Source organism: Camarhynchus parvulus, chromosome Z (assembly GCF_901933205.1).
Source record: "Camarhynchus parvulus chromosome Z, STF_HiC, whole genome shotgun sequence".
Taxonomy (NCBI): Eukaryota; Metazoa; Chordata; class Aves; order Passeriformes; family Thraupidae; genus Camarhynchus; species Camarhynchus parvulus.
In genome coordinates this window covers 56,108,086-56,119,661 of record NC_044601.1, presented here as the reverse complement: position 1 = coordinate 56,119,661, position 11,576 = coordinate 56,108,086, and positions in this window count along the sequence as shown.

The window sequence follows — 11,576 nt, the reverse complement described above, 5'->3', positions numbered from 1 at the left end:
GGACATCAAAATAGGCTCCTAGTACCAGCCTCAATATGCACTTGGTGACAAAATGTTTCCTGCCACAGGGATGTCTGGATTGCCCCGGCTTTCTGGAAGAGGTGCTGGGGAGCAGAGGGACCAGTCCACTTCCCTGCTCCCTGGGGACTCGAGTGCCTGTGCACCAGGCCAGCACTGGCTCCCACATCGAAGGCAGCCTGGGCTGGGGCTGCTCTGGAGAAAGCAGTGTGATGGAGCTGTGGGGAGCCTCCTTGGCCACCTCTTCCCTTTCACTTGGGAGCCGTGTTCAAACTTGGGCCATTGCCAGAGGGGCGCCATGAATGTGCCTGTGCATGGTACAAGCCTTGCTGACCCTGACCCAGTGACTTGACTTCCCAGCTTCACCTCCGACCTACTCATCTCTACAGACTTGTCTGAAAACCTGGACTCTTGTTTGACCCTGTTTTGCCATCCCTGGCCCTGCTCTGCACGTTTGTTTGGGCACTGTGAGAGTGTGCCCTTGGTGAGGTCGCTGGCCTGCCTGCTGCCTTGTGATGGCTTTGGCTGCTCCTGGCAATGCAAACCTGGCTGCTCTCACTGCTCCTGGCAATGCAAGCCTGCTCACCTGGGAGCCTGCACTCAGGTGGGGGGGTTCCTGCTGATAAATGTCTTACTTGCTTTCAAAATGGTGATGTCAGAATCGGGTTCTGCAATTTTTTTTGGTGCGTGTATAGTCAACACTAAATGAAGATCTTAAAAACGCAGATCTTCTACAGATGTCATAAAGAAACCCTGCCAAAATTACTAAGATTAGTTTGGGGAGGTGATCCATGTTATTGCTTTCTTTCCCATAATCTATGTATCTCTACTCTCTATTTAGAGATTTACCTGCTCTTTATACTGCTAAAAGCATTGGTTTTGTCTCCTCAGGATGTTTATGGATCCAGATGCTAATTAAAACTTATACGAAGTCCAGACATCCTCCTCTTGCAGACTGGTTTGATGACTAATCCTTTATAGCCTAAGACCTAGAACCTACTTTTTCTTATCAATCAGTGCAATTTATTGTATAATTGTTGTCAATAGTGTTATTATTCTTATTCAGCTTTATGACACTATTTGCTTTTCCTGCTACAGACTGTATTACAAGGAAAGACTTCTAAATAATTGCAGTTGTTTCTTCGCAAGAAAGGATCTGCCTATGCTGCTGTTGCAATACTCTACAATTGTTTTACATTAATTTCTTGTAAGGATTGCATTAATATCATTAAAGTTGTTGTTCAATCTTATTCCAAACCTCTTCGTTAATTAATTATAGTTTTCTAACCAAATTATGCTCCAGACATGCGATTGCGCTATTTCCCGCCCAACTAGTGAGAATCCCTTTCGTGGCTGTAGAGTTTAACCAATCTGCCCAGAGAGATATCCAATCAAAAATTGTATTTGCAAATTGTGTTTATTTGTTTGGACTAAGGACAGGTTGTTTTAATAAAAATGGTACTACCAAAGAAACTCAGCATAACTCAGAATAACATTGTCTCAGAGATGTGCTCAGGTGTGCTAGTCAGAGGGCAAGCACGCATCCTCTTCCTCTGTTAAAATCCAGGTTGTTTTGATAAAAGAGGGGATTGAATTTGAGCCTCTATCAACATTTTTCAACTGTGTAAAAGTGTGTGGTAACTCCTAACCCAGTGTTTTGAAAGAAAAGTGTTTGCAATCTTATGACTCTAGTCTGATTTCTAGTTTTAAGCAAGAGTATCAAATTCAGGGTGCTGGTTTTGCTTGAAAAGACCCAACAGGTTCTTTGCTTTTGTTTAGCACTTCTTAAGCAATGCTATCTGTGATTTCTTTAAAGTACCCTAAAGACTTAGAGGCTGTCACATTAAGTTAATAATTCTTAAAATAAATTAAAAAGGTGGATGATAATAATCTGTTAAGCTGTTTCTTAAAAGTGGTTAGGAGTGACTTTATTGCAGATCTCAAGAATATTAATTACAAGTCTAATTTAGGCTTAATTCAATGGAAGTTACACTTCTAAGCCATTGAGGTACTCACTGGTGTTTTCAAGTGCATCCAACTAGATCTTTTAGGCATCTAAACCTATTGAAGAGAGAGCTTTATTCAGCATTTTCAGGCAAAACAAAGTAATGTGCCCTAATAATCTCTTCCACAAAACAAGATGTTGAGATGACTTTAACAAAAAAGGCATTGATTTTATTTTGTTGCCAAGTACAAAAAAGCAAAGGTCAAAAATAATGCTCAGGTACAGAGAATATGAGATCATTCAAGTGAAGGTTTGGAAACTGGAAGACTTTTCTTCTACATATTTGTGTGTCAGCGTTCAGGGCTAAATGAAACTGTATGAGGCAGTGGATCTTTCAAGCATTGTTTTGGTACTTCATATACCAATATCAGGAAAGAAAGTTTTTATTAAATTGAATGACTGGTAGAAGTTATTTCTAATTCAATTCCCAAAGGAATGCACAATAACCAAAATTTGAAATTCAGCTGGAAGCAGGGAGTGGATTTTGTAATCCCATAATCTCTCTGATTGATCTACTGGTTCCTACTGGAGAACCTGACAGGAGACATCACACTGATGAACTGGAAGATGTAAACAAAAATATCAAAGCCTGTCTTTAAAGTAGGTCCAGTAAATGCAAATATTTCAATAACATTTGCATTGTGGATCTCGTTTGGTCTTTAATTTCAATGCAAAGAAGGAATTGCTAAACTGATAAGAATCAAAGATTTGGAGGCCAGAAAGGCTGACAGTACAAAAACAAGTTACTAATATCTGTGCTGCTTTCTACATGGGAGAGAGAACTGCAGCTGTGCTGTGATCCTACAACTGTCAGAGGACAGGTCTGCAAGCCAAGACTGCATGGAGCTTCCCAGCAGCCTGTACCTAAACCAGCATGAACCCCTTCCCTTCCCTTCCCTTCCCTTCCCTTCCCTTCCCTTCCCTTCCCTTCCCTTCCCTTCCCTTCCCTTCCCTTCCCTTCCCTTCCCTTCCCTTCCCTTCCCTTCCCTTCCCTTCCCTTCCCTTCCCGTCCCGTCCCGTCCCGTCCCGTCCCGTCCCGTCCCGTCCCGTCCCGTCCCGTCCCCTCCCTTGGGAAGGTTGTTCCATGCTCTGGAATGCTCTCTCCTATAGCTCAGCCATGGAAATTAGGGTACAGTCCATGCTTCAGTCAGTATGTTTACACTCTCGAAAGGTGACTGGTTGCATTGATGGCACAGCTCTGAGAAGCTGAGATGCCATCATAAACCCACCTGGAAACTGGAAGGAAGCAAGAAGGTTCAAAATCTGAAAGGCAGAGCAGAACATGAGGAAGAAAATGGAACAACCAGAAAGAGCAATGTGCTGCTGCCATATTGTAAAGTGCTTCAGCAGTTTTGCATTCCTGGTGCTCTGCTGACCTGGGCCCGGGGGGTTTGGATTCTGTGTGATACCCATTAGCTAATTATCCGTGTGGTGTCCAGGCAGTGCAAATGAGATGGTGGGAAGCGTGTGCCATTTCAGCTTGCATTAGCCAGTGTCACATCCTCCTCCTCAGCAGGGTGCCAAGCCCAGCTTTGGGAGGAGGAGCCTCTGTGCAGGCTCGGAGTCAGAGAGGGCAGCCTCAGCTCCTGCTCCCAGCAGCAGACTTCCTGCACGCTATTCCAGCAGACAGAGGATGGGGCTATGCCAGTGTACATGCTGTACAAAATATTCCCTAGGTTCTGGAAGAATATATCAGTTGCCTCATCCCTGTCAGAACGCAGTTGGCTCATTAGAGCAGTAATTGTTTCTCTTACCTGTTTTGAAGGGAGTCAGGTTTCTTTCACCAGATTTGCATCAGTAGGAGTATGCTGTTTGTCTCTAGTGACCTTGCTGCAGTTTTCATCTTTCTTATTTATGGAACATACCAGCATCTGCTTCTGTCCCCTGTCACCAGTCTTGCTTTCTCCCTGGCTTGCAGGATGTAGTTTTACATAAAAATTTCAAAGCAAACACTAGAGGCAACTCAGAGGAGCTCATTTAAGTCAAATGCAGTGATTGAAAAAAACAGTAATTGCTAGGGGAAGAGGAGAAAGAGCAGAGCTGTGCTGCTAAATTAAGTATTTTTGGCTCATGAGATGTGTGCATTCTATGGCACTGACTCTTTTAAGGACCTCTCTTTTCCCTCATTTGCTGCTTTCTGTATACATGTCTGTGAGGAGAAGTGCTGTTGATGAGATGTCTTTGTGGAAATACTAAATTACTTTGAAGTTTCCAAGGAAGGAGGGAGGGAATCCAGTGCCACACAGGAGAAGGCAGAACTGTACAGTGGAAGAGAGGCTGTGGAGTGGGTAGCCAGACTGTCATAATTGCTAGTCTTTGAAAAAAGGCCTTGAGGGACAGATGTAATCCTCAGTCTCAATTATGAGAAATTCAGCAAAGAGAGTAGGAAGGACCCATCTGAAGGATCTGAGTATTTAAATGAACAAAACTGGATGAAAAAAAGCAATAGAGATCTTTATTGTATAGCTCTGAGTGCCACGCTTTGGTCTTGTGAAGAGGGTCAAATATTATCACTGAAATTATATTTCATGATAGTAACAGCTGGGAGCAGAGATTGTTTAGAAGAGGTAAAAGACATGGTTTTGGCAAACAAGCTGGAAGTGTATGAAAAAGTGTTTGTAAACCTACATAAAATGAATCAAAAAAGAAAGATTAATGACTAGAAGGATATAAACAAGTACCAGGCAACAGCAGAAAGATGACTGCAGACAGGAAAGATTAGTGACCAAGTACAGGACTGGGAAAAAATGGAGGACTGAGAAGGAGCAGCATGTTAAAACAGAAGTCACAGGGGAGGTTGAAATAAAAGCAGGGTGAGAGAGAGGAAGATTTAAGTCTGCCAAAAGATCCAGGAGGTACAGCAAGCACTTGCTACAAGACACTACTGGGAACACCTTGTCATTTGTCTGATCAGCATCATTCTGAGCACAGGCGATGTTTTCTGCCTCTGCTTTCTCTAGCACATAGAGATTTGAAAAGTCATTTTAGTGCTATAATAGTCCATCAGTGGTGAAATCTGGTATCCTTGCCCACAGTACCATATGCCACAGAATCTTCATCATGGGTCATTTTGCTTCATTTTCCATCATCTCGCTTCATTTTGCTACTGCTTCTGTTCTTTCTGTCTGGTTCTTCTGGTTCTTCTCTGCTTTCTAATATGAAATTTTCTCCTGTGAATCTTGTGCTTCATCTTCTTCATAATTTTTTCAACTTCTCTATTCCATGGATTCACACAGAATTTTCTGCCTTTCATGTGAAGACTAACATTTAAAGAAATGGTTGTCAGTTTCAAAGAAAAAAAGTAAAAATCCCAGCTTTTAAAAATCATCATAATTATCACCCACCTATGAAGACCACAAAGTTATACTTGGTTAATCTTAAATTATATTTTAGGCTGTGTTTATTAATTTTTTTCTGGTTTCAAATACATTAGGATCTAAGTTTTACATTATTAAACTTATATTCCAAAATCTGTCAAAAGGCTTTACTACTTCAGTGCAAAAAGAACCACAGTGGAAAGCAGTACATTTCTATGGCAAATAAATAAGCAGACTACTGTGTAGTTATTATGACTGTGATGATTATCATGCAAAAGTCTAGAAAATGTACCAATTTAATCCAAATGGTGTGATATTGTACAAGAAAAAAAATTAGATATATGTTTATGTACAAAAGTAAAGCTGATTTAATGAGTTTAGGCCAGGGTTTTATGGGATAAATAATTCGAAAAAGCAGAGAAGTCTTAAGGTGCATGAGTAATTTTTCAGTTCTGAAAATAAAGCAAGTGTCAATGAAGGTTGAATAATATTCAGTGTTATTACTGAAAAAATGATTAACTTTTAACAATCAAGTTTAAATAGCACCAGGAAGGACAGTTCTTAAATCATACAAAACATTGTTTTTTGAATTTGTATTAGCTTTCCAAGCTTCTGCTTATTTAAATGCTGCATAATGGATTTTAACTCGCAGTATCCCTTTCACAGCGAAGGACGCAAAATATCTCTTACATAACAGCCTCTAGGTGACACAGACCACCAGCTTTCTGGATTTCAAATCTCTCCACTCTTCTGAGAATTCCTTTGGAAATTTCATCTGAAATTTTCATGCAACAGCTAAAGGCCCCAGGAAACAAAGCTAAAAAGAGGAGTAGCAATGTTAGAAACAACGCAGATATAAGAGGCATAACTCATAGTTCGACTGCACAGAATCACAGAGGGGTTGAGACTGCAAGGCACCACTGGAAGTCATCTGGTTCAGCTCTCTGCTCAAGCAGGGCCATCTGGTCCCTGGGTCCTGCTTGAGCTCCACTCCCAGCCCCTATAATGTGGTTAGCTTAATTAACTCCATTTTATGAGACAAGCAACCATGACTTTCTGTGACCAAGCAAGTCATGTGTTCATACCCTTTCCCTCATTATCAGGCCCTGGAGGTCCTGTGAAACGAGAGACAGACCAATCAGATTTCTATTTCTGTTCCCTAGCAGCCCCCAGCCTGCCATCATTGCTCCCCAGATGCAGGACTTGGCATTTCCCCTTGTTGAACTTTCTGAGTTTCTTCTCTGCCCATTTCTATGTCAGCAAAACCATGTGGTGCATCACCTTCTGCTCCCAGTTTGTTACCATCTGCAAACATGACACAGGCACATTCTGTTCCATCATCCAGGTCTTTAATGAAAGTGCTGAACTCTGTTGTCTCCCATGGTGACCCCTATTACAACCCCCTGGACCTGGTCCTTCATTCAGCTCTCTGTCTGCCTCAGTCTTTACTTGCCTATCCTGTACTTTGTCAGCTTGTCTGTGATAGCATTACAAGAGACAGTAATCAAAGCCTTTCCTGAAGTCAAGGTACACTAAGCCCTTGTCTCTCCTCTTCACCAATAAGCTAGTCACATTATTGGAGATGGCTATCAGGTTGGTCAAGCATGATGTCCCCTTCATAAGTCCATGCTGACCACTCCTGATGACTATCTTGCCTTTCAGATCTTGGGAAATGCTTTCTCAGAGAATTTTCTTCATCACCTTCCCAGGGACTGATATGAGGTTTAGCAGCCTATAGTTCTCTGGATCTTCCTTCTTGCCCTCCTTGAAGATAGGGGTAATACTTGCTCTCTTTCAATCTTCAGGAACTTCTCCCACTTGCCATGACTGTTCCAGGGTAACTGACAGTGGCCTCACAATGGCATCAACCAGCTTACTCAGCACTGGTTGTGGTCTGTCCTATTTGTCCTGTGGCCTTATATAGGTCTAGTTTTTAAAAGTGCTCTCTAGTTTGGTCCTTCTCCACTGACAATAAATCATCCTTGCTGCAAATATTCCCTCTGGTCCAGGAACCTTCGTTTCTTGTTAGATTACCTAGTTTGCATGGTAAAGAGCAAGACAAAGAAAGTATTGAGTGCCTCAGCCTTATTCATGTAATTTGTCACCAGTTTCTCTGTCCAGTTTAGCAGTGGGCTTTCATATTCACCCCTCTTTCTTTTGTCATTTATATACTTATGGAACATTTTGTCACATTCCTTGACAGATTCAACTCCAGCTCAGCTTTGTCTTTGTCTTTCCCAGCAGCATTCCTGCATGATCAGACAACCCTATACTCCACTTGGGTCACCTGGCCCTGCTTCCACCCCTTTGTTTCACACATTATGTTCTGATGCAGTTAAAAGCTCTGAGAACATCCAGCCAGGCCTCCTGCTTGGGTTTCTATTTGTCAGGACAGACCTTTCTAATGCTTGGAGGGGGTGACCCTTGAACATTAGCCAGCTCTGCTTGACCTCTCTTCTATCCAGGATCACATTCCATGGGATTCTTCCAAACTTGTGAAGGGGTTCTAAATCAGATCTTATTAAATCCAGGGCCATGATCTTGTTTTTTGCCCTGCTCCCTTCTCCTAGAATCCCAAACTCCCCCACTTTATGGACACTGTAGCCAGTGCTGCCTCTGATTTCATGCCCCTGACTAGATCTGCTCTGTTTGCAAGTATCTCGTCCACCCAAGAGCTTTTCTGTGCCAGTTCCTTGAGTACTTGTCGTGGAAGATGTCATCAATGCACATCAAAGCTTGTGGATTGCTTCAGCACTGTTGTATTGCCCTGCCAGCAGATATCAGCATGGGTGAAGTCCCCCATGAAGACTAAGGCCTGTGAGTATGAGGACTTTTCCAGCTGTTTGAAGAAGGCCTCAGCTTCTTCCTCCTGGTCAGGAGGTCTATAGCAGACCCCCAGACTACCAGATCACCCCTGATCAGTGGTCAGATCAGTCTGACCACTGATCCTGCCCTGTAAGCTCTCAGCCAGCTCATCCTCTATCCCCAGGCGCAGTCCACGTATTATTCCTGCTGCTCTCTCGCCTAAAGGCCGAGCCTGTCCTTTCCTTGTAGTTCCCTCTCCATCCTGGCGTTCCTAAAAGCCCATATCCCTCAGCTGCAGCACAGCAGTGACATGAGCCACCCCCGAGCACGTCCCTGAGCCCAGTGAGGCCCGAGCCCTGCAGCTGCAGCCGCCCTTCGTGCTGCTGTTTGTCCCCATGCTGCATGCCTGAGCGGGAGGGCAGCTCCGAGGGCTGACAAGGACTGGTTATCCCTACAGCTTGTGCCTGAGACACTGCCCTCTCTGCTTCTCCCACAAGAGAGATTGGTGGTTTAAATAAATTTCCTTCCCCCCTCCTTCTGTGTGCATATGTAAAGGCTTGTTACAGTAATATAAAAGTAATTTTAAAATACTTATTTTTACTTGTGGAAGATCACTAACATTTACGACGCAGGAAGTGTCAGGAGTATAATTTAAAAGCTCTGCCTTTTTAGGTCAAATCAGGCCCATTATCTTTTGTTGTCTTTTTGAAATGATAAATGCTCTTGCTGGGCTTTGTGTTTTCCTTTACCCCAAGGGCTCCCATGGTTGACTGTGTCTCCACTATGGAATTATCCCCCGCACATTTTTTCCTGTTTGCTAATACCATCTTAAAATTAAAGGTCACTGAACTTCAAAATGCAAATCATAAATCTAGGCGGGTTTTTATTTTTTAAGAAAAATACTGACATTTTGGGACTTGATTTTCTTCTGTGCTAGCAGAGAAATAGATCTTCTAAAAGGGATTTCCTCCCCTAGCTCAAGGACAAGCAAAGCTGTATTGCTCAGGGATTTATCTAGGATGAAGGTCTCAAGATTAAACCCACTCTTCAAAATGAGCACAGCAAAGACCCCTGGGTCCCAGACCTTGAACTAATCTGGGAGAAGTGGAGAGAGAGTCTTCTTCCTATTTGTTTTCATTTTTCTTCCTATCCATGCTTTCCCTAAGTAATCATTTAGCCTTGAATGCAAGAGTCATGAGCTAGGAGAAAAAAAAAAAAGACAGGGAATCAATTTCAGCTTCTGTAAGCAGGAGATAAATCTGTTTAAAAATTTTCCTGTAAGCAAGATGATTGTGTGCCCGTCTTCTTATGAGAGTGCTTGCCGAGTGCAAATATAACAGATAAATAACAGATGCTGGCACAGCTGTAGCAGTGACCTTGAGCAGCCAGCAATGGAGCTGGAGTCCTGGGGGAGCACCCACACTGCCCACTGCTGCCTTAGGGGGATTTTGTATCTGTGGTGTTGATGGCAGGGCCCTGGGATTTCATGGTCAGAGGGGAGGTGGAAAGACAGAAGCAGGTTCAGCAGTTGTCTCCTCAGCAATCCAGAGAGGAGGGCTGTAAATAATCATATGGTGCAGAAGGACTAATTAAGTGTTGAGTGCTACCTGTGCTATTTCCCCATTGTCCTTTGTTTTTCTCTCTTCAACAGCATACTTCTTGTGAAGCAGGCTAATTGATGTTCACAAATGGAAGTTCAGCTCATTGAGCACCACTAAGTTTAAGGTTTTTTCTGGGTGCTCAAGATAGAATTGGTAAAACTAAAGTAAAACTTTTGTTGTTGCTAGTCAGCTCCCGACAGAAGAATTCTGTCAGACGAAAACTTTAGGAAGGGTAATTATATTTTCAACTCTGTCTGATGTTGTCTGTTATGCTTTTTAGAGTGGTCTACCCCAGTACTTCTTTGGGGTCTAGTAAACCAAAATGCTTTGCAAGACCAGTACTACCAGCTTCTGTAGAATGGCAGGAGGTGTTAGGGAGAGCCAGCTGTCCCCTGAACTATTCCTCAGCTGGTTTTGCTGATGCTTGACTACATCTTGTCCTCATCCTACTTTGTGTGCTTAAAACCATCCCTTGCTTTGATACTCAGATCTGAACTATCAGTATTGCAGTTTATAGTGCACTATATAGCACCATGTTAGCCATTTGTACACTTTATAAACAAAAATTATTAAATTAATATTGATGTACTTTTATAGCTTTGTAAGGAAAAACATACACAGGCTCAACCAAGGAAAATAAAGCAAAACCCCTGATGCATCCAGGTAGGCTTGTGAGTGTCTCACTGGCCACTTCTGACTGACTGACTGCCCTTTTGCAAAAATCTTAACTAACAGGAATTGCATCCTTTAGCAACTTGTTTGTAACTGCACATTTAGACATCACTTACATGACCAGAGTTGCCATTTTAGAGCAAATGCAATCACCCACTGCTCAGTCAGTCTTTGACCCAGAGCATTGGATGCCACTGACATCCAGCCCGTGCAGCTGCACAAAATCTGTGCCCTGCAGCTGTGAGCTCAGGCTGCATGGGAAACTGGGGAATGCCCCAATAAAAAACAGATTGAAATTCTGCATAAAATGTAAATGAGTGGTGCTAAACAGGCAAGAGCATTTCTTATGGACATCGAGAGCCTGCTAGTACATTTTTATTAGAGTATGTGCCTGGGGAGGCTTTCTTGCTTTCTCATGTATGTATTCCCCAAGGAATTCTGATGTGCACTGTTTTTTTGATGAAAAAGAAGATTTCACGATTTTTTTTCCTGCATTTTTGTTATGTGTATGAAAGCATAGCTATGATATGGAAAATAGAAGTCAATAATCTGTGAGTCACAGACAAATGCATGGCATGAGGGTCTTTCTGTCAGAGAACATGAAAGTGTTACCAGCAACCTTCTGCTGACAGAGGCACTTATGAGAACTGGTGCCTTTCTACATGGAAGTCAGTAATAAAAGCAATTTTTTTCCTGTGTATGAAGTATGAGAGCAGTGAGCCAAGGAAATCCTGTAATTCCCCAGAGCCCAGAAAAACTGATGCAGCTCTCATGGAGCACTGAGACATCCTGCACCTCCATTGTTACTATAACTTTGTTCTAATCCTGAAAATTGGAAGAAATTAGGAGGTAATCCTAAACAAATATAATAATTTGACCAGCCCAGGCCATGTTTTTGGGGTTTTTTTTGTGGTTTCAGCAATTAGATAAGGGTTATTAGTAGTTGTTGATCTAAACAGTAATTAAAAGGAAAGAACTGTGCTTTGCATGTGGATGTTGGCATGGCCTTTTTTGTGCCATTCATCAGTCAATAGGATTTTTTCAGTGCTGCTGATTTCATTTGTCTCTATTGCTCAGTGACATAGTAAGAAATACACAGCAGCTTACCCCAAAATTATTTAGACCTGTTGTCTGACCCTGAGACTTTTAAAGCTAAAG